General features: G+C 34.8%; 1 protein-coding gene across 2 annotated transcripts in view; it reads right to left on the reverse strand.

Moving 5' to 3' along the window:
• Positions 1 to 20,000, reverse strand: part of FOXP2 (forkhead box P2) — a 528,540-nt gene that overhangs the window by 4,813 nt on the left and 503,727 nt on the right. The gene's annotated exons all lie outside the window — the stretch shown is intronic.

Genomic DNA, 20,000 nt, shown 5'->3' on the forward strand with positions numbered 1-20,000 from the left:
TAGATTACTCCCTAGGGATAGATTAGAGACTATGGGAAGTGGCCATTATAAGGCCATTATTGCACTCTGTGGGGTAAATCATGAAATTATATTGAAGCCAATACAAATAAAAAGCCAAGAAGAGAGTTTGTCATTGATATTTAATGATACTGAAGTTATTGTTCTTACGTTTTATGTGTATAAAAAGTTGTGTTAAATCCAAAGCACTGTACTCTAGACGTAAGGAAAACCACTGCAGTTCTAAATCTCCAAGGTACTATTTATTGTCCTGCATAAGAATTTATTAATTAATATTATAGTCCTTGAAATATCTAATGATATTTAGTAAAGAATAACTTACAAATGAGAAAAGTAGGACTTCTGATATATGCACATGACTAATTTGGAGATACTATTTTATGTGATGAATAAACTCTTTGGTCCTAATAAAAGGTTACAGAGTCAATTAGAAAATTAGAAATGTGCAACTAGGAAACTGTGTGTACCATGGAGGTGGGGGGGATCTATGTGTAAGCGTGGTATGTGTGTGTGTGTGTGTGTGTGTGTGTGTGTGTGTACCCATAGATTATTTCAGGATAATAAAAGCCTGAAATCATAAAAGCTGGTTTATAAGGATCATTTTAAAAACAAAACCAATGATTCTGATTGAAAAAAATTTAGCAATTGAACTCAACAATTACTTTGATTAAATGTTTCATTGAAGTAGCCAATAGTTTGAGTAAAATGACTGATGAACCAACTAGTTGTTACGGTATCACGCAGACATACCCAGAATTCTAAACATTTATTAAATCTAATGTTAATATTCCCAAAGTACCCTATAAAATATACAAATGAAATCTTCTAGCAAGATTACTTGTGAAAGTTCATATTCATTTAATGACTTTTATTAAAAAATGATGTTTTGATTTAATAATCATTATAAGTTGAATTTATAATTTTAGATTTTCCAGGTTCAAGCTGGGATTCAGAACATTTTACTGAATGTCAAACTCTTAAGTACTGGAAATGATTAGAATAAACTCCTAAGGTTAATATAATAGCATCTTTTTTTAACTAGGTCTCATAAATGACCTATGAATATTCAAAACTTTCAAGCTTAAATAGGTGAATATTTCTAAACAGATATTGAATAGTTGGCAAGACATACGCTGATATCTATGGGATTAACCTCAAGTCAATTAACATTATTCTGAGCATCTAATAATTTTAGCTAAAGATCTGACTTCTTTTGTAGTTGGTTTGTCTTAATGTTCTCAAGGCTCTGAGAAGACCTAGGAGGTCTCCCTAGTCTGACTCTCTTTCCTAATCCCCTGTTCCACTTACACTGTCCCCTCAGCTGGAGCTGGGTGTCTGAGTATCTGATTCATTTGTGTTTTACTTTTCTGGCTTGGATTTTGATTTGAATAAAGACCCTGTGGAAGAGTCTCAAGTTCCAGATAAAGAGGAATAACAAATGGGATGTCTTTCTAAAATACAAACACATAGAATTCTTTTTTAAAGGATCACTATAAAGGCATGTTCCATTACCTTCTCAGAGAATTTTAATACACAAGGAATTTATTTCATTATGTCATTGCCTTGTACAAAAATCTATCTGAACTGAGACGCAGGGGAATGAGACAGGATTGAGCCAAAACTCTTCAGCCATTCTCCACAGTTAGGCTGCAACCTCCCTGTGTACAACAGTAGTTCTGAATAATAACTTCTACTCCCGACTCAAAACATCACCCTTAAAATATCATGTTCAATTGCTACTCCAAGTCATTTTTTCACGCTGACTTGGTCTGCGCTTTCCTCTTCAACTCACTGTGTGTGCACAGAACCTGGCATTCCCTTCCTCACTGTGTTCTACCTATGCACATCCTACCTATGCACATATAAGGACCAAGTTATATCTTATCTACTTCTAAAGAGTTTGTTTGACCTGTCTGGCTTTCACTGACCTCCTACTTCAACCCTCCAAAGCATTTTTTTTTGGTTTGGATCATTCTGTTACCCCAAACTATAGAATCCTGGAATCCTAACACTGTATCAAACATAATTTTATCCAATGCTCCTGTTTTACAGATGAAAAAATTAGTAACTTTCCAAGAGTTGTGATAAATACAGGCAGAGCCAGGACTAGTATACAACTGGCCTCTGGAATCTTTCTCGGAACCTGGTTATTCTTGCTATCTCACGTTGCCTTTATCACATGTACTGTACTGAACTCTTTCTGGCGGTGGCTGTACTGTGTCTTGCCTACCAGACTATGAACTTCACAGATCAAGCACCTAGTAAATATGTGTTAACTGAATAAACGATGTCCCATCAAGGCATTAAGAGTTTCATTGGTATCAACTATAAAAGAGAAAATTTCTCTCTGGAATTAAGTGTTCTTAGAATCCTTTCACTCAGAATTCGTTTGTGAACAAGGTATCGGACCTGAGAAAGATGTAAATGAAATTTTCCCTTAAGGCTACAGTGTTAGGCTGCTCATTTACTAAAATAAACTAAAACCAGAGCCAATAATTATCAATGCTCAGTTCTTAAAAATATCCGATTGCCACCAATACAATGTCTAAAAAAGAAATAAAATGTAGCAAGAGAAGTTTAAGCATCCCAGGGAATAAAATTGCTTGAAAGTTATAGTACCTATGCCTATACCTTGGTGGAATCCTTTTCAATAAAAATACAATTCTATCATGATTATCTCCACTTATATTAGGTTTCTCACTTTTGGATCTCAGAGAGCTCCATGTTTTCACATGTCCTGTATGCCAATTCAAAGGAAATGAAACCCAAGGAAACCACATGCCTTTGGTGGGTTGTAGAATGAATCGGAAATTAGTCTCTTCTGCAGCCATCAGCAGTATCTTTCCCTTCATCCTCCCATTATAGGATATGAGGGTCATTTAATATATCTCTGGAAAAAAAGGGGCTATCTCTGTAGTGTTCATTTTTCCAAATTCTTCAGGATGCCATGTGTTACACTATTATAGGATAATTAGATTTTCTCCCAGGAAAAATGCTCCCCTTCACCAAAGAAATTCCTCTGGCAATTCAAATAAAATAAAGGAAACCCTTTAAAGTAACTCCCTGTCTATGCAGTGCTCACCAATTCCTCCTTACATATCCTCTTCTCCAGTTGAATCATATAAAGGTTCTTAATTAACAGGGTATAATTTAATACAATAATTTTTATGTATTTAGTATTTTGATTAACTTATTAGTGTAGCATAAAGTAATCTTGAATAATTTAGGCACCTCATTTATAACCTTTAGTCATGCAGCAGTGGATAAGTGGTTAATACTATAGTGTTTAAGAATTCAGTGAGCTTTGAGGATAAAATGCTTGGGTTTAAACACTGGCTCCTTTACTTCCTAGCTGTGTGACCTTGGGGAAGTTACTTAATGTCTCTGTGCCTCTGTTTCTTTATTCATAAGGCAGAGATAATAAAGTACCTACTTTACATAGTAGTTATGAGGAGTAAATGATTTTTTGTGTATGCAAAACACTTGGAACAGTGACTGGCTCATAAGTGATCAGTGTTAGATACACTCATGATATAATTACAACCTTAAATCCTTTTTTGGAAGAAGTTATAGTATAAGTACATGGATTGCTTTTTAAACAACGTATGAACTTAATTAGCTCTAAAAACATTTTAGCCCTTCTACAAATTAAAACTTTTATTACTATATCAGAAAAGTCATAAAACAAAGATATAAGTGCCCCACATACCAAATGCCAGGCATTAGGGCTATTAAAGTAATGACTAGCTACATTTCCTTAAAAGTACATTTAAGGTATAAAAGGGACAAAATAACACAACATATTACTATAATTATTCCAAAGAATTATTTACTAACACATTCCTGAACACTACGGCACTACGCCAAAATCTCAGGTCCTGTCTCTGACCATTTTTAGATCAACAGAGGAAAGTAAACTTCAAAGTAGAAAGACCATTGTTGAAATGTTTGGTAGGCAGAGCCCCCGCACTTACACTCCTCAGCCATCCCATCCCAGGCCTCATCATAACTTGTCAGTGAAATCATTAACATACATGCATTGAATGGTCCAGGCCTGCATCACATGTGCTATGTACACTGAAGTTTATGAAGTCTGATGATACATATTCAGCTGGAGAAACCTTAAATAGATGAACTCAAAGTTGACTAAAATATGGAAATTTTAAGAGACACAGCAATATATATAAGCCTGAGAGACAATAAATTTTCTGCCGAAAGTTCTTTCATGCTGTGGGTTGAGTCAAGTCGCCTGTGTCCATAATGGCATAAAGAGCATCAATCTCACTTTGACAGGAAAAGCCAATAACATTATCATTATCTCCTATTGCCAATGATTAATTTAATGCGTTTATTGCGTACCCTCTAGATATAAGGCACTGTGGAGGCATTTAAACATCTATCAAAGAAGTTGCAGTCTGGTATGGGAGAAATATGTACTCAAATATGTACACAATTGCCAGCCATAAGTGTCCTAAGAGGAATAGCAATTAAGTGATACTGGAGGGGTTAACAGCTGGGAGAGATTATTTGCCTCTAAGCAGAATCCCAAAGCATCTGCACTCCTACTGGAATTCATTAAAGACAGTAAAGGAAGAACAAGTTCAGATGGACAGACGAGAGAAATTCTTGACTATCTATCCTGGTGATAAAACTCTTTCTGGGTTTGAAGAAGATATACTGTGGATGGTTTGGATATTCCTCATGCCATTTTTCCTCCCTGATTTGAAATTTATGCACGACTCCTTTCAGTTTCGATGTGAGGTGTCTTACAGATTAAGCTGCAGTCCTTAATAGAGCCCTTAATAATAAGTAAAGTAGAAGCTACTTTGAGCAAATAGAATGAAACTATTGAAACTGAGGACTTAGGTTCTTTTTTTTTCTTAACTTATGAACAAAAAGAAAAAAAAAACTAGTGGAATAATTGATTTCTTATTGTCTCATCTGTGAGATCTTGAATAAAGGATAATAAATAGACTTATTTGTAACGTATCTTAAGGCAGGAGTCTATGAAGTCTGGATTGGATAATCTATCCAGCACTTCATTTGTTTACTGGGCACCTAATACATACCAAGCATCTAGGTTATCACAGAAGAGTACAAACTTCTGGCATAGAAAGGCAGAGACAGCAGGTAGACATATTTACCTTGACAGTCACTTTAGTAGTTCTTCTAAACCTGATGAAATATGTCCTATTCCTTTAAGTGGATTTGGAAGTAACTTCATCTTTGATTTTAAAGCAAATGATCCATTTGGTAGATAATGAGTATTCATTTAAACGAGAATCCAGGAATTAATTGTGAACAGTTTAAAAATTGTTCTGTCAATGAAACACAAGATTTCCAATTCAACTATTCCAAGTCCACTACCTATTATTTACTACAGAAAAGCAGTGATTTAAATTTCTTGCTTGAAGAAGGAATAGCCAACCTCCTAATTTGATGTAATTTACACTTAGGAGAATTAGAAAGCTATTTGGAACTTCTTTAGATAGTTAGAGAGAAAGTATTCAGTGGTGGAGAGACATAAAGTCTGTTAATACTTCCTGACAGAAAGGTTGAAAGTCAGTAGCTGAAATGGAAATACTTCTACAAGGATAAACATTACTTCTTGCTAGAAGTGAAAATATCAATTCAATAAACATTATTTGCAAACTACTGGTCTAGGGGCTGATACAGAAAATGGTTCCTGTTCTCATACAGTTATTAGTCTAATAGAGGAAGTAAGACATACACAACAAGTAACTTCGATGCCAAGCAGAATGTGATCTATACCATAACAGACAAAGTGTTATGAAAGATGGGAGAGAAATTCTGGCAATGCATCCAGTCAATGATCTATGACGGAGGAAGTTGTCACTTCACGTAGGCTTTGAAATATATGAAAATGTTCATTACGCAGAGTTGAGGAAAAGGGCATTCTGAGTGGAAATGGGAAAAATAGAGAATTTTATATGTGTTGTAGGAACGCTGAGAGTGTGTAGAGGCCATGGGGAAAGGAGGGTTGGTGATAAAGAAATATGTTATAAAGCAGAACAAGGTCAGATGGTGAAGTGCCCTTGAGTTGCATTTATGGAGTTTAAAATTTATTCTCTGCCAGCTGAAGGGCTATTGATGGTTTTTGAGCATGGCAGCGAAAAGACAGAAGAGTTTTAGGAGGATTAATTTGCAAAGCGTAGATGGAACGTAGGCCACTGGAGGTAAGGTAACCAGCTAGTTTACTAAAACAGTGTAATAAGGTCATGATGGCCAGGAATAAGGTAGCAGGATTAGAAACGTGGAGAGAAGTGAAGAATTAAGGGTATTGGTTGTGGACTAAAAAGTTTTGTATATACTGCTTTTAAATTTATATGTATGTGAAATAGTTCCCTTCTACACTCTACCAAGAAGATAGAAGAGCCTAAACCCCTGTCAAAGATTCTAAAAGTTAAAATAGATGATGACTCTTCATAACTCATTCAATTTTGAGGAATCTTTATATTTGTCATTTTAATCGCTCGAGGAAGAGGGGAAGCAGATCCTGGAATGCTTGCATATCAGAAAGTAGAAGATGGGAAGATTTTGAAACAAAGTTCTCTACAGTCCTCATTGCGATTAAGTTGCTAGCAGAAGCAATGGCCACGTTCATAAAGGCTGCTGATACTTGATCTCTGGAAAATTTGTTTTTAATTTTCAGTCTGAGTTCTTAAGTCATCTTAAAGAAAAATATATTTTAAACTGAATATTGAGGGGAAATGGCATAAAAAAAGTGTGGACACGTTTTCAAGTGAAAAAATACAGTATACCCAGGGATGAGTAGCAAAGAAGAAAAGGGTAAGTCTTTTTAAAAGTAGGTAACATATACCCTTGAGGGTCTTGCTGAGGATCTCCAAATAATTGGTGAATTTTCAATGCCCCTACCCTATCATCAGCTTGGAGATTAACGAACTCTAAGCTATGGTTCCCAAATTCCTATCCAGTCTCATCCTACAGGTATTGCTCTCTAGGCAGATTGTCCATGCCAAGGCAAAAGAATGATCTATTCTCTGAATGAGACTCATGCTTTATATCTTAGTCACCTTTGCTCATACACTCAAATCCTTTGTATCTATCTTCTCTTTCCTCAGCTCTGCTTAATGTAGGTTGAAAAGATTAAGATTGCTATTTCTGTAAGCAAAAAAGAACCCAGTCAAATATCAATAATTTCATAAAGTTCAACCTAAAAATTGATTTCATGTTAAGCATAACTCAAAGCTATCTCCTCCATGAAGACTTTCATGATTCTTCATGTGCATGTGTACACTTAATTTGCAATTTGGTTATAACTCTCTTCCTTCCTTTACTTGGACTCTCTCCTTATCTTTGTACATATCCATCCCTCGATTAGAATTCTACCTCTTTGTAGATAACAGATCACCTGCCAGTTTCCAACAGACTATGTCGCACATAATAGGTGCTCAAGAAATGTTTATTCAACTTAAATGAATGAAACATCGCTGCTCCATTCAACCTGCCAAGCCTCTACCAGAAGGAAATGCAAAGTAGCAGTTGGATTTTATGCTCTAGTTTAATTGCTCAGTGTTACAGCCCACCCTCATAATGGCATATACCAAAAACACAAAGAGAGGACTAGCTACATTACTAGACTGATCTGTTGCCTAAAGAAATGTGTTGCTCCTTTAGTTGTGAAATTTATAAGTACCCAAGGCATCAATGAAAGGCAGAAGAAATGTTATTGTTGCCAACATCCTACAGCAGAGTCAAATTATAATGGAAAACTTTACCTTTTTTGATTGTGATCACACTGTATATTCTCTAGAGAAATGTAAATTGTCTTCATTTTCTCCTTAATTAAGACTAAGTAAAAGATCCTATAAACTGTTCCTATTTTTTCTTTAAAATAAGGAAGTACTATGAATAAAGTTCTCTGAAACTGAGATGTTCAAAACAAGTTTAAGTCAATAGATGTTAGACTACAGAATCACAATGGTGTTTCTTTATTTAGATATCATCAAGAGAATAGATCATTCTTTTGCCTTGGCATGGGCAATCTGCCTAGAGAGGAATACCTGTAGGATGAGACTGGACAGGAATTTGGGAGTAATATCTTAGAGTTATACAGTGTCATCATTTATCAGTAATTCAGTGGCACAATGTAAATTTGATTGGGCCCTTCATAAATACAATATTTTTAATACTAATAAAAATTTTAAGTCTTAAATATTATGATAGATGTCAACAAATGCTGTGAAGAAAAACTTACAATTAATGGCTCATCTCTACAATATGGGCGATTTCAGGCAATGTAAAGTTAATTTAATCAAACATTTACAAGTCAAGACTAAAGGTAAGACTAGGTAAAATTGTTTTTATGTGGTTTACTCATTTTAGGAGACCCCCTTATATCTTTCTTCAGATAACCCTAGTTGTTTGAGAGAAAGTTAAATACATTAAATAACATATACTTATTGAAAACGAGTAATAAACATGATACATGAGATATGATACATGATACATCTTAAAAATCCTATAAGAATAATTGCCCTAGCATACCTGAAGGATATAACATGTTTCTATCAGTAACTGCGGATCATTAATATAAAAAACGTTACTCCCCAGATAACAGTCAAAAACCTATCCTCAGAAATAGCATTAAGGTCTTCATGCTTCAGTTTTACTATGGAAAATAATTTTATTTGGCCCAATATAGCAATCTTTATCCAGTAAAATGAATTTATATATACAGTACACTGAGAAACATATTGAACGTACTGAAATATGCGTAGACCTTAAACCACGCATCTATTTCCTACTCAATACTGATTTATTAAAGTTCTTGACTTTTAAGTTTCTTGATACTTCTACTTAATTTAGTTTGTATACCTTTAACCTACATGGGATACATTGATTAACTCTAAAAGAAAATGTTTACAATCATACAAATTCTTCTTTATCTCATATATTGTTATATCTTAACTGTTGATTAATGACATTACAAAATATCAGAATAGACTGAGTATTGCTATAGGCTAAGGCTGTCCATTGATTTGCATAGGTTTTGACTCACAAAACAGCATCAAAATTTTTTTAATTAAAAGGAAATACTTAGAGAAGATGAGACTTCCTTTTAACTGTCTACAATGTCTATTTAGTACTTGGCACAAAGCCGTTGAATGAATAATGATAACTACTATAAGTATTTAAAAATCAAAGTGTATGATTAGCACTTTGTAATTTCATATGTGTTTGAATACATTTTTATTCAATTAGTTCAAATTTGCCAATGGCAAAACCTTCATGCTTACCACGTAAGTATCATTGTTTTGGAGATGTAAAATGGATTCCAAAATACAAACACAGACTCCTTTATTAAAATGGAAGATTTAGTTTCATGAGGCTCAGTTTTTGATTTTGTTTGTTATTTTTGAGTAGCTATCCTGGAAGCTATAACCGCATCAAATAAAACATTTTTTTTTTTTTTTTTTTTTTTTTTTTTTGCGGTACGCGGGCCTCTCACTGTTGCGGCCTTTCCCGTTGCGGAGCACAGGCTCCGGACTCGCAGGCCCAGCGGCCATGGCTCACAGGCCCAGCCACTCCGCGGCATGTGGGATCTTCCCGGACTGGGGCACGAACCCGTGTCCCCTGCGTCGGCAGGCGGACTCTCAACCACTGCACCACCAGGGAAGCCCAAATAAAACATTTTTAAAAAGTCATTTTTTTTCCAAAGAAGTTTCACAGGGAAACTGGTAAAATAATTCATGCTCATTCAGAAAGCATATGAAAAATGGAGATTGTGGAAATTCAATTTTACTCATTTCCTTCTAGTATATGTACAAGGAAATGATATAATTATATTTGGAATTTAATGGTAAATTTATAAAAACTGCAAGTTTAGGTATCTCCATTTGTACAAAGTCAGGCTGAAATGAGAAACAATTCACATTTCTTAAATTAAACATTTGTAACTTTTAGAGTAATATTTTATTTAGGAAGTATTTTAGTTTAACATATCACAGAAATAACCTAAAAAATGAAACTAAAGTTTTAAATGGAAAAGTTTACTTTTAAAAGAAAACATTTTGCAAGTACTTTCTAAACTGAGAAATGATCTTAGGCTAATGTGAGTAATTAAACAACTGAAGTTATTTATACAGTCATTAAGAAATTATTTAATTAATCCTATTTATGATTTTATTCTTTTGAAATGATAACTCTGATTTCTTTCACTATAATCTAGATTTTTATATTCCAAATTTAAGCACACATTAGAGAAATATTTAATTCTCATGTACAGAAGTGAATAAGGTCATATAATTAAAAACAACTAGAAATGATAAATTAGCTCTTATTTTATCAATTAAGAAATTATAAAACAGATCTTTACTACTATGATTCAATATTTTTCCAATTTTATTGTTTTTCAAGACTGTTTTCTCTCTTGTAAATTAACATTTACCACAGACATTCTTATGTTGAATGAACTGACCTTCCTTTTGATTTGGATGAGTTTGCACATAGTTGCCATGAGGACAGTACCCAGAACCATTATTCCAGTTCAGTAGATAAAAATCCTACTTATTTCTGGATGAAAAGGAAAATATTCCTCCTCTCAGAAATGTACAACCATTAAAAGAGGATAGAAAAATTGGAGTGATGATTCCTCATGCCATATATATCTTGTTTAGTTTACTTTATTCAGAATGTAATTAGAAAATGCCCTGCGAAGTTTCTCATACCTTTTCACTGTGGCTAAGGAAAACAGCCAAATAAATTTTAATTTTTCATCTTGAAGTCAGAATACAACTTTACTACTAATATATTTAATAAATCTTGTAACTCCCGTATTCTACTTTCTAGAAAATGCAGCCATTTAAGTGTTTGATTGCAAAGGAATATTATATTCTGATAATTGTAATAACATTTTCTCCTCCAAGCTACACACTGCCATTCTTAAGAATGCATTTTATAATTCTATGCTACATCCCAAAAGATCTGACCCCAAGGTAGAGTTCCAAAGTTCTATTTAAAGTCAACAGAAGTTCTAAGAAATATAACAAAAAGGTGGATTAAGGTTAATGAAACCTAATTTTATAAATCGCATGCATATATATATATATAAATGTATATGAAATTTCTCTAAGATTTCTTGTCCTTACCTTCAACATTATATTATAATTTATTCAAATTTATACAACATTGTTTAAAGAAACTGGATTTTACATGATTTGGAGGCTCACTCCCAAATGATTTCACATAGTTTTGCTGTAGTGCCGATTATAAAAAGCACAATTAAATTCTTTAAGATTTACCATTTGATTTATAAAAGTAATAGATGTGATCAGAACAGCTGTAATAAAATGAAAATATAAATGTAATTACTTTGATCATTGAGGAGTACAAATATACTGTGCTCAATCTCAGAATCAAAGCAGTTGCCCATTGAGAGACAATTGGTACCATTCCATTTTGTGTCTCATAAATGGTAGCTTTCAATAAACATTCAGGTATAGATCTAAGGACTTTTATATTTCTAATCTATTGGTCAGAGAAATAAAAGAAAATCTAAATTACATCTTGACATTTGGCCATTAAGTCAGCTTTGCTGCTGCTCCAAAACTCCTTTGAACCATTCATCCAAAAATCGTTTTTACCTTGTTCCTTGGACCAAGTTTCAGTCAGAAATGTCAGGATGGGCATATGGCACACAAAGTATATGTTCCTGTTTCTCTCTAATTTCTCATTGATAATTAGGGTTCTAATTCCTTGAAGATCAGGACCTCAAAGTCCTATAGTTGGGCTATAGTATGGCTCTGGGCAGCCCTCGCTGACATGGCTCACCCACCTTTTCTGGACTGTTGTCTGTTTCCTTTGCCAAGCTGCCCTGATGGGATGCTGCCCATTCACTGCCCGCTCCTGGTGAAGCTGTTTCTTGGATATCTTGACAGAGATGGCTCTTCACCAGGATTACATATGGTTCGTGTCATTAGGTCATTCTAATCTGTGAGGCTGGCTGCTCTGCTGGAGTTATTCCCTTGCTCAAATTAAACCATAAGACTGACTCAATGTTCAGTTTCCTCCTGAACTGTGCTTAGCTATGCTGTTAGTTCTTAGCACGAGAATGGAATAGGGAGTAAAAACAATATCTTTTATTCTAAATCTAGTAGATTATGTCTTTCTCTGACCTGCTAATTAACAAAAGGGACCTGAGATTTAGTGTTGCAAATGGTAAATTTATCAAGAGTTAGATAACATTATGTGACCAATGATTACTTCTGCTCCTGCCTTTTAAATGTCTTGCTGATGTTATACCATTTTCAGTGCTCAAAGATTAAGATAATGTTGAGCAAACTGAAGAATGTCAGTTTCCACTAGTTATGTGAAATTATTTGGTCATCTGTTGCTTATATAAATTGTTTAATTCTATCTTAATGATAGAAACTACTTATGGAATGTAGGAACCCTGAGATCAAGTTTTAAACTGTGTTTATTGGTGTCAAAGTTTTAAAATACATTGTTGTACTTATTTGAAAGGTCAATTTAAAATTCTCCCAAAGTAGTCAAAATGAATATAATTTTAACACATATTAAAATATAATTTCTTATGTAAAGTATCTTCACATTAAGTAATATTCTGAAGTGATCGTCAACTTTAAATAATAAATATCTTTAGTCATAAAATACCCATATCACCTAATAGACATCCACTTCCCTAAGCCCTATGTCAAGAGCTGAAGTTAAAATACCATATGGGTATACATGGTACTATGGTATTTTCTCCTGGTACTAGAAGGAAAAAATACTGAATAACAATATTCATTTTTAAACAATTCAGTCAATTACTTTTTGACCCTCTAAGGCTCAAATAGTGTTAGTGCAAAGGAAGATGTACCTTCTAACAAAGTATCTTCTTTAGATATAAAACAGAAGCAGTAGGCTACAATACTGTCACCTAAAAGTCTTCTGACACCCTTTGCCTAAATTGCGGGCATTCATAACAGAAAACTTAAATACCATCTGTATAGTTCTATAAAAATCCTTTAAAACCCTACAGGAACCCACAAATTTCCACTATTGGCACGGTGGGGATACAGCACTTTTTAGCTGAAGGCACTGCATCTCTGGGAGGATCTTTTTTATTAGGAGGAACTAGAATGAGCTGTAAGTGCCACATACGGGGACTGGAATAATGTAAAAAAGAACAGCGGCTACTGAGCCATACTTGTAGCACTTAAAAAAAAAAGATGAGATAATAAAGAGCTGGCATAGTCATAAGTTCTGTACCATCACTTTGGAAAGAGATCTCAAAGCTAACTAGCAAAGTTAATAAAAAAGTTTAGAGGTTAAATAAAAATAGAATTAAATCAGAATAAAATTATGAGGCCCAGAAACGTTAGGGGAAAAAAAATTAAAGATAAATGAAAAATTGTGAATTAAAAAATCTGTGAAGACATGTAAAGCAAAAATATGCTTTTATGTTTAGAGCACTTCTTAATGCAACTTAACGATCCAAAATATCAGCAAAAAATAGTGCAGGCTTAACAGGCATGAAAACAACGAGCATTCCACTTGTTCAAGTTGTCAGCCACTTTCAACTGCTTTCCTCTGATATACAGAGCCACTCCAATTTCAAATGCCTTTGTCCACAGAAAGATCTAAGATCTGTAGGGATTTTATATAAAATATCACCAACCAAAGGTGTAGGGTCTGCAAATTCTACATGTGCCTACAAACAGCAATTTAAATTTTAAGGCAGCCACAGAGAATAGAAGGAAGAACGGTAATATTATATACTTGAGCATTTTCATTATGTTTCATGACACTTCACAATTTCTATTAGATTTTCAATACTGTTGCACAAAATGGGCATCTAGCAGTCCCTTTTAGCTGTCTTTGGTTGCAAAGTATTATTGCTAGGAGAGGCTGAAGTTTATCATTGGAGTCGTATAACGAACTGAGGTTCTCAAGAAGCAGAGGATGTGGTAAGGATGACTGACTGGGACATGCAATGCATAGAAAGTTCTGGGGCGTGTAGAATGTGCATTCAACATGTTAATAAAAAAGATTAATGTGATCTCCATTGTAGTCCTGGAATAACACTACACTACTCCTTTTGTGCGATGCCGCAGACCTTGATTTCCTTACCCTAAAGTTTTGGCTTCGAAGAACACAACAAATATATTTTCTAGTCTTACATGAGCCATATTAACATTCTGATTCTATATAGAAGTTCATTAACTTGCAAACTTCAAACATTTGCTTTAATAAGAGGCAGAAAAAATAATCACCTGCAACTAATATAGAATATTAGCAAGTAGAACTTTGAAATGGCACGGAGGCTAAGAGGATTCAGGAATGACACGTAAGAAATGATCTGAAAACTCAACAGTAGGAGACTCTAATAATCAGAAAGGGGAACGGCATGACAATGGAAGGCTTTGTGCGTGGAGCCCTCCATACAAAACCAGCTCAGGAAGAACATTCGTTTTGATCTCTAGAAACAAAATTTGAAAATATAAAAATGGGAACCTCATTTAACATTTTCATAAGAGAAAGAAAAGGCAAACCTGAGCCAACTTACTGAGAGTGAGGAGAAACAACTGCTTAATAAAAAAGAAACAACTGATTTGAACTAAATATGGCGGGTACATCATTAAATTTCTCTTTTGCCTCAGGTTTGGAAGGAGACAGGAAATGGATTGATTGTACCAGTGTGAGTTCACCTTCCAGGTCTTCTCCAAACGTTTTCTTCTCTTTTCATTCATTTAAGTCTAACACATGGGAGAAGAAAGTAAGTTCAAATTATTTCCACCTGAACATAGCATCAATCCTAACTCTTCAGGTAGTTTTTATGAGAGGCAAACACCGGTATAAAATAGGAATCTAAAGTAATTTTATCCATAATCTATAAAACTCTGAAAAGTCAGGTAATCAGGGAATATTGGTGCTGAGGTGCAGAAGGGAAGAGTATTATAAATTGTAATGATACTTAGACTCTTACTGGAAGTATTCTTAAGAATACTTAGATCTCTTACAACAGCAGCAGAAAATAAATTTTAGAAATCTACTTGATCGAAAAGAGTCAAAACAATTTCAAAAAATTATTAGGTAAAATCTGTATTATTCCACCTGACTTCAACCTGTCCTACTTTCTGCTAAAATCCTCTGGAACATACATCTGATTAATACTGTATTAATCGCAATCATTTTTTTTTCATTTCACCTTCAACAAGATAAATAAAATTTAACAAGGTCTGGGAGGATAATCATGAATGCAGTGAAGGCCTGTCACTTGCCATTGACCTAACTTTGGACAATTATAAAACACATATTAACTAAATAATTAAAATTAAAAACAAAAGTTCACAAACACACTCTGCCAATATTTAGAAAGATCTCTTAGCTAGCATTCTATTTCATTATCTCTTCTTCCTAAAAATCTCTTCTTCTCCCTTCTTCAGAGTTCTAAGAGAATCCTGGATTGTACTTTTGGAGAGATTACCTCATGAAGTCAAACCATTTCTCATTAACTGTCACCTCCCATTTGATTCTTCATAATCATTATCATATGGTTATTGAGTGCTTACTTTGTATGGTATAATGTATTAGGGGTTTCATATACTATAATAGGTCTAAAACATCATCTTTGTCCTTAAGCGACCTGCCATTAAGCCAGAGATAATTGCAAAATGAGTATGCACATGTGCAAGCACACATGTGCGTGACAGCACACACACACACACACACACACACACACACACAACTGCGTTAGTTCCAGATAATGATATAAGCAGTCAGCTCTTCAGAAATGTGGAGCAGAATGTAGGTCCTGACTGCAAAATTACTTGGGAAAGCCTCCTGGAAAAACAGGATGAGGCCCTTAAGGAAAGGTAGAATTTATGTAAGAGAGGAGAATGAAAAAGGAAAGGGAAGAAAGGCAAAGAGTTAAGGCAACATAAATGCACTAATCTGGCAAAAGCCTTCATTCAGGGCACTCTAAGAGTGAAAGCCACAGTGCGGGGAAGTGTTACATATGGACTGTCAAAATGAAGAATAAGGATGATAATTTGGCCTTTCTTGTTCTCTAAAAACAATTTATAAGAAGCACTAAACCATAGTTATTCTACTCTTCCAAAGCTTCAAAACATCTTTTCTATCAACCTCAGGAATACTTCTTTTACTATTCTGGAGTTGAATAAAAAGACTAAATGAAGAAACAGTTTCCGTTTTGTTGTTTCCTGAATCTAAGGACATTTACGTTCTTGGATTCAGCAAGTAGGATAATACTGAATTCATCCCCGTTTTCCCCCTTGAGCCCATCCTCTTGTGCTCTCTATTTCTCTTCACAGGCTTTTACAGTTGCTATGATTTTTCCTAATTTTCCTCTTTGCCCCCAGCATTCAATCAGTTGTCTTGTTCTGTATTTCTCTTCACAGCACTTCTTGTATGGATTCCTTGCTGTCCACTCGCTGTCTTGTACTTAAGTCAGATACTACATCCTGCAAGGACTCATCTTCTGCTTCCAGTCTCTCCCAACTCCAGAATATCCTACCTCACTTGAGTTTCATTCAGGCATGCTTCATTCAGTACACGTTCAGATTACTCTTCCTAAAGCACATCTCTGGTCATGTGAAACCCAAGCTTATAACATTACTAAGTTCCATACTGATCAAAACAAACACCATAGCTTGACATTTAAAGCATTCAACAGTCTGGTCTCCTTTCATATATTCTACATTCCTGTCAAACCTCATAGCAGTGTTCTCCAGGCAGATATCGTGAGCTCCTGTTCTGGGTTGATATTATTCTATTTGGATTGTTCATTGCCTCCAACCTCAGATAACATCTTCTTATCTCAAAAATCTCTTATCTCGTTGAGTCTGAGTAAGATGCTCCCTACCATAAATTCCCGTCTCACATTCTTTCACTTCTTAGGGATCTGCTTACTTCATGAATTATAAGAGGAAGTGGGAGGGAAAAGCAAAGGGACTGACTCCCAAAGAAAGTAACCATACAGTTATGGAGAGCCTATAAAAAATGTATTAAAATGCAAAATATTTTTGTATTGTTTATGGTCTCCTTTACAGAAATAATGAGGTATTACGAGAGGTAATATAAATCAGTAACTCTGAATACGGCACTATTAGGGGCACAGGGAGCAATTATTATATTCCAGGCACTTGTTTTATTTGCAAGAATCCTATGAGGTACATATTATTATGACTTACCTCACTTTCAGCTGAGAAAACTGAGGAAACAAATAAATCGTACTCAGCTGTTAAGTGCTAAATCTGGGATTGGAACCACCACAGTCTGTCACCAGAGCTCATATACTAATACCACTAGGCCCCTCTGCCTCTTGCTAACAGTTGCATCAGCTTAACTTACTCCCTCCCCTCCCTCAACCAATGACAACAATGACAACAAGAACCAGTACCATGATTTCATTTCAGGACACATGACTATGCTACTGAAATGTAAAAAAATTCTTTCACTTCTGCTTAATTTTCAAAAAGTACTTTGAAGTGCATTCAATTATATGCAGACAATTTTTTTTTTTTTTTTTTTTGCGGTACGCGGGCCTCTCACTGTTGTGGCCTCTCCCGTTGCGGAGCACAGGCTCCGGACGCACAGGCTCAGCGGCCACGGCTCACGGGCCCAGCCGCTCCGCGGCATGTGGGATCTTCCCGGACCGGGGAACGAACCCGTGTCCCCTGCGTCAGCAGGCAGACTCTCACCCACTGCGCCACCAGGGAAGCCCACATGCAGACAAATTTTGACGGAGAGAATTAGATAATATTTTCCTTTGTCTAATAATGTACATAAAATGCCTTTTAAGTCCGAGCATCTTAAAACTCTATAAAGATGAAGATATAGAATACTGAAGTGACATTCCATCAATAATATTTGACATCCAACATACAAAACGTTAATGACCGCAGCAGAAACAGATTCAAAGAGAGAATGCTGACTCAGTATTCTGCAAGATAATTAAACATGATTATAATTTATATAATTTAGGAAAAAACAAGATTTGGTCTTCCTCCAATTTTTGTCTTTTCTGAAATCTATTTCCAATAAGCCGAGGGAGGCTTTCCTTTTATCTCTCTATGGAAAAAACACATAAATATTTTTCACATGCACTAATTCATAAAATGTACGATATATTGACTAAGAACATCTTAGTTTTCTAAGCCCATAGTGGCGCCACATCAGGAATTAAATATACAATTTTTATATATTGTTTTACACACACTATTTTTTCTGAGGTATTTTATAATTAAAGTGTAACTAAATAACAAAATGAAAAAATCGAAAATAGCAATTGGCAAATGAAAAATACTAGGAACCTAATAATGCTGTAATTTAGCCCAGTTATTATTTCGGGTTCTAAAACACAATGTTTAATAAACTATCGTATGGAATCATTCATTTTTTATTTTAATATCCTTATCACTGGGCACATATGTTTTAAAAACCACCTCCCTACATACCCTCTATATATCATTCATAACAACCCCTGTATATCATATAGGAGCGCAAGGAGTTGCATTAATAGCTGAAACACTTTTATTAGGAATACCTTTCATTTCTCTGAAATTGGTCTTTTTTAAAGGGGGAAAACAGCATCTAACTCTTGTTTGCTCTTTAAAGTTTTATAGTTTTAGCATTTGATACAGGGAGCAAGTATCAGCATACTCAGGAGAATGGCTGAACGTAAAAGGCCTCAAGCTACCCACTCATGGCTGAGAGGATAAAGCAGGGATATAGAAACTTCTGCTGGATTGCTCACTTGCCTCGTGTGAGAGCACCGCTACTCTTAGGAGCATATATCCATATGTTCTCTCTACTTCCAGTTTTATCCCTTCTTTTGTATTATTTAACACATCTAAAGACACTTCCAAAAGACAAATTTTTCCATTTTGAAAAAGTAATGGTTTGGAACCTGATAAAATATATTAATGTTCACCGTGTGTTGTTCACAAAGGTGATAGAGTAAAAGTGCTATAAAGCAATTAGGCACATGGTCTTAAAGACATTAATATGTCAAATAGAATGAGATGTCTCAAAAATCAACAAAAGTAATATCCGGTGAAAGGTCAAATGGAAATAGGCTGCTAGAAAGACCATATTTCGCTGTCAGGCCTCTGACTAGATATTTAGTACAAAAGTAGGGGAGGAAAATATAAGAATGAGAGGAAGTACTGTTCTTACCTCAATAACCTGAAATTAGAAGTATGTGATGTTTAACTCTCAGAAGTACGGACATTAAGTTAAAACTCATTCTAACAACTGAACGGATTGTTCTGGATTCAGATTCTAACTTTTCCTCCTGAACTCTAAGTTCTAGCAGGGTCCATACTTTTTAGTAAACAAGAAGCTGATATGCTTGGCCTATTGAATAAGGCCAGGCATTTTTTCAAGTGTCACACACATTTCTGAAATCTACAATACATCAATTTTTAATACATCTACTCTCACAGCTCCATTAAAAAGATGGTAGGGGAAAGATTTTAGAGTAATTAATGATATAGTTAGCTGCTAAATATTAATAGGAATCGTAGTCTTGCATAAAATATAACATATAAACCTTGCCAATACAGACGCACCAGTAATTAAAGTTGAATATGTAATTACACTGATTTATAAGACAGGCAAAAAGTTACACTTTACCAGCTTCTATGTAAACTGTGTCTAACAGTTAAACTTTGCATTTTACGGTTTATAAAAACGGGAAATATCTTGACTACAGTTCATAAATGGTTTAGAGACCTGTAATAGTAGTAAAAATTATGACAACTTGTTCCATCATGAATATTCTTATCGGACCATACAAACCAAACTGTGATAATGATCCGTAAGCTGGAGACTCATCTTAGACACCGCTATACTCCCAAGAGAATGTTAGTAGTACTAAGAATTTGTAGAGGACCGCTAGTACAATCATTATAGGATACTGGAGAGAATCTAAAAGGTTTATTAAAAGCAGTTCTGGTACACTTTTTCGT

Source organism: Grampus griseus (genome assembly GCF_964374135.1).
Source record: "Grampus griseus genome assembly, chromosome: 9".
NCBI classification, from domain to species: domain Eukaryota; kingdom Metazoa; phylum Chordata; class Mammalia; order Artiodactyla; family Delphinidae; genus Grampus; species Grampus griseus.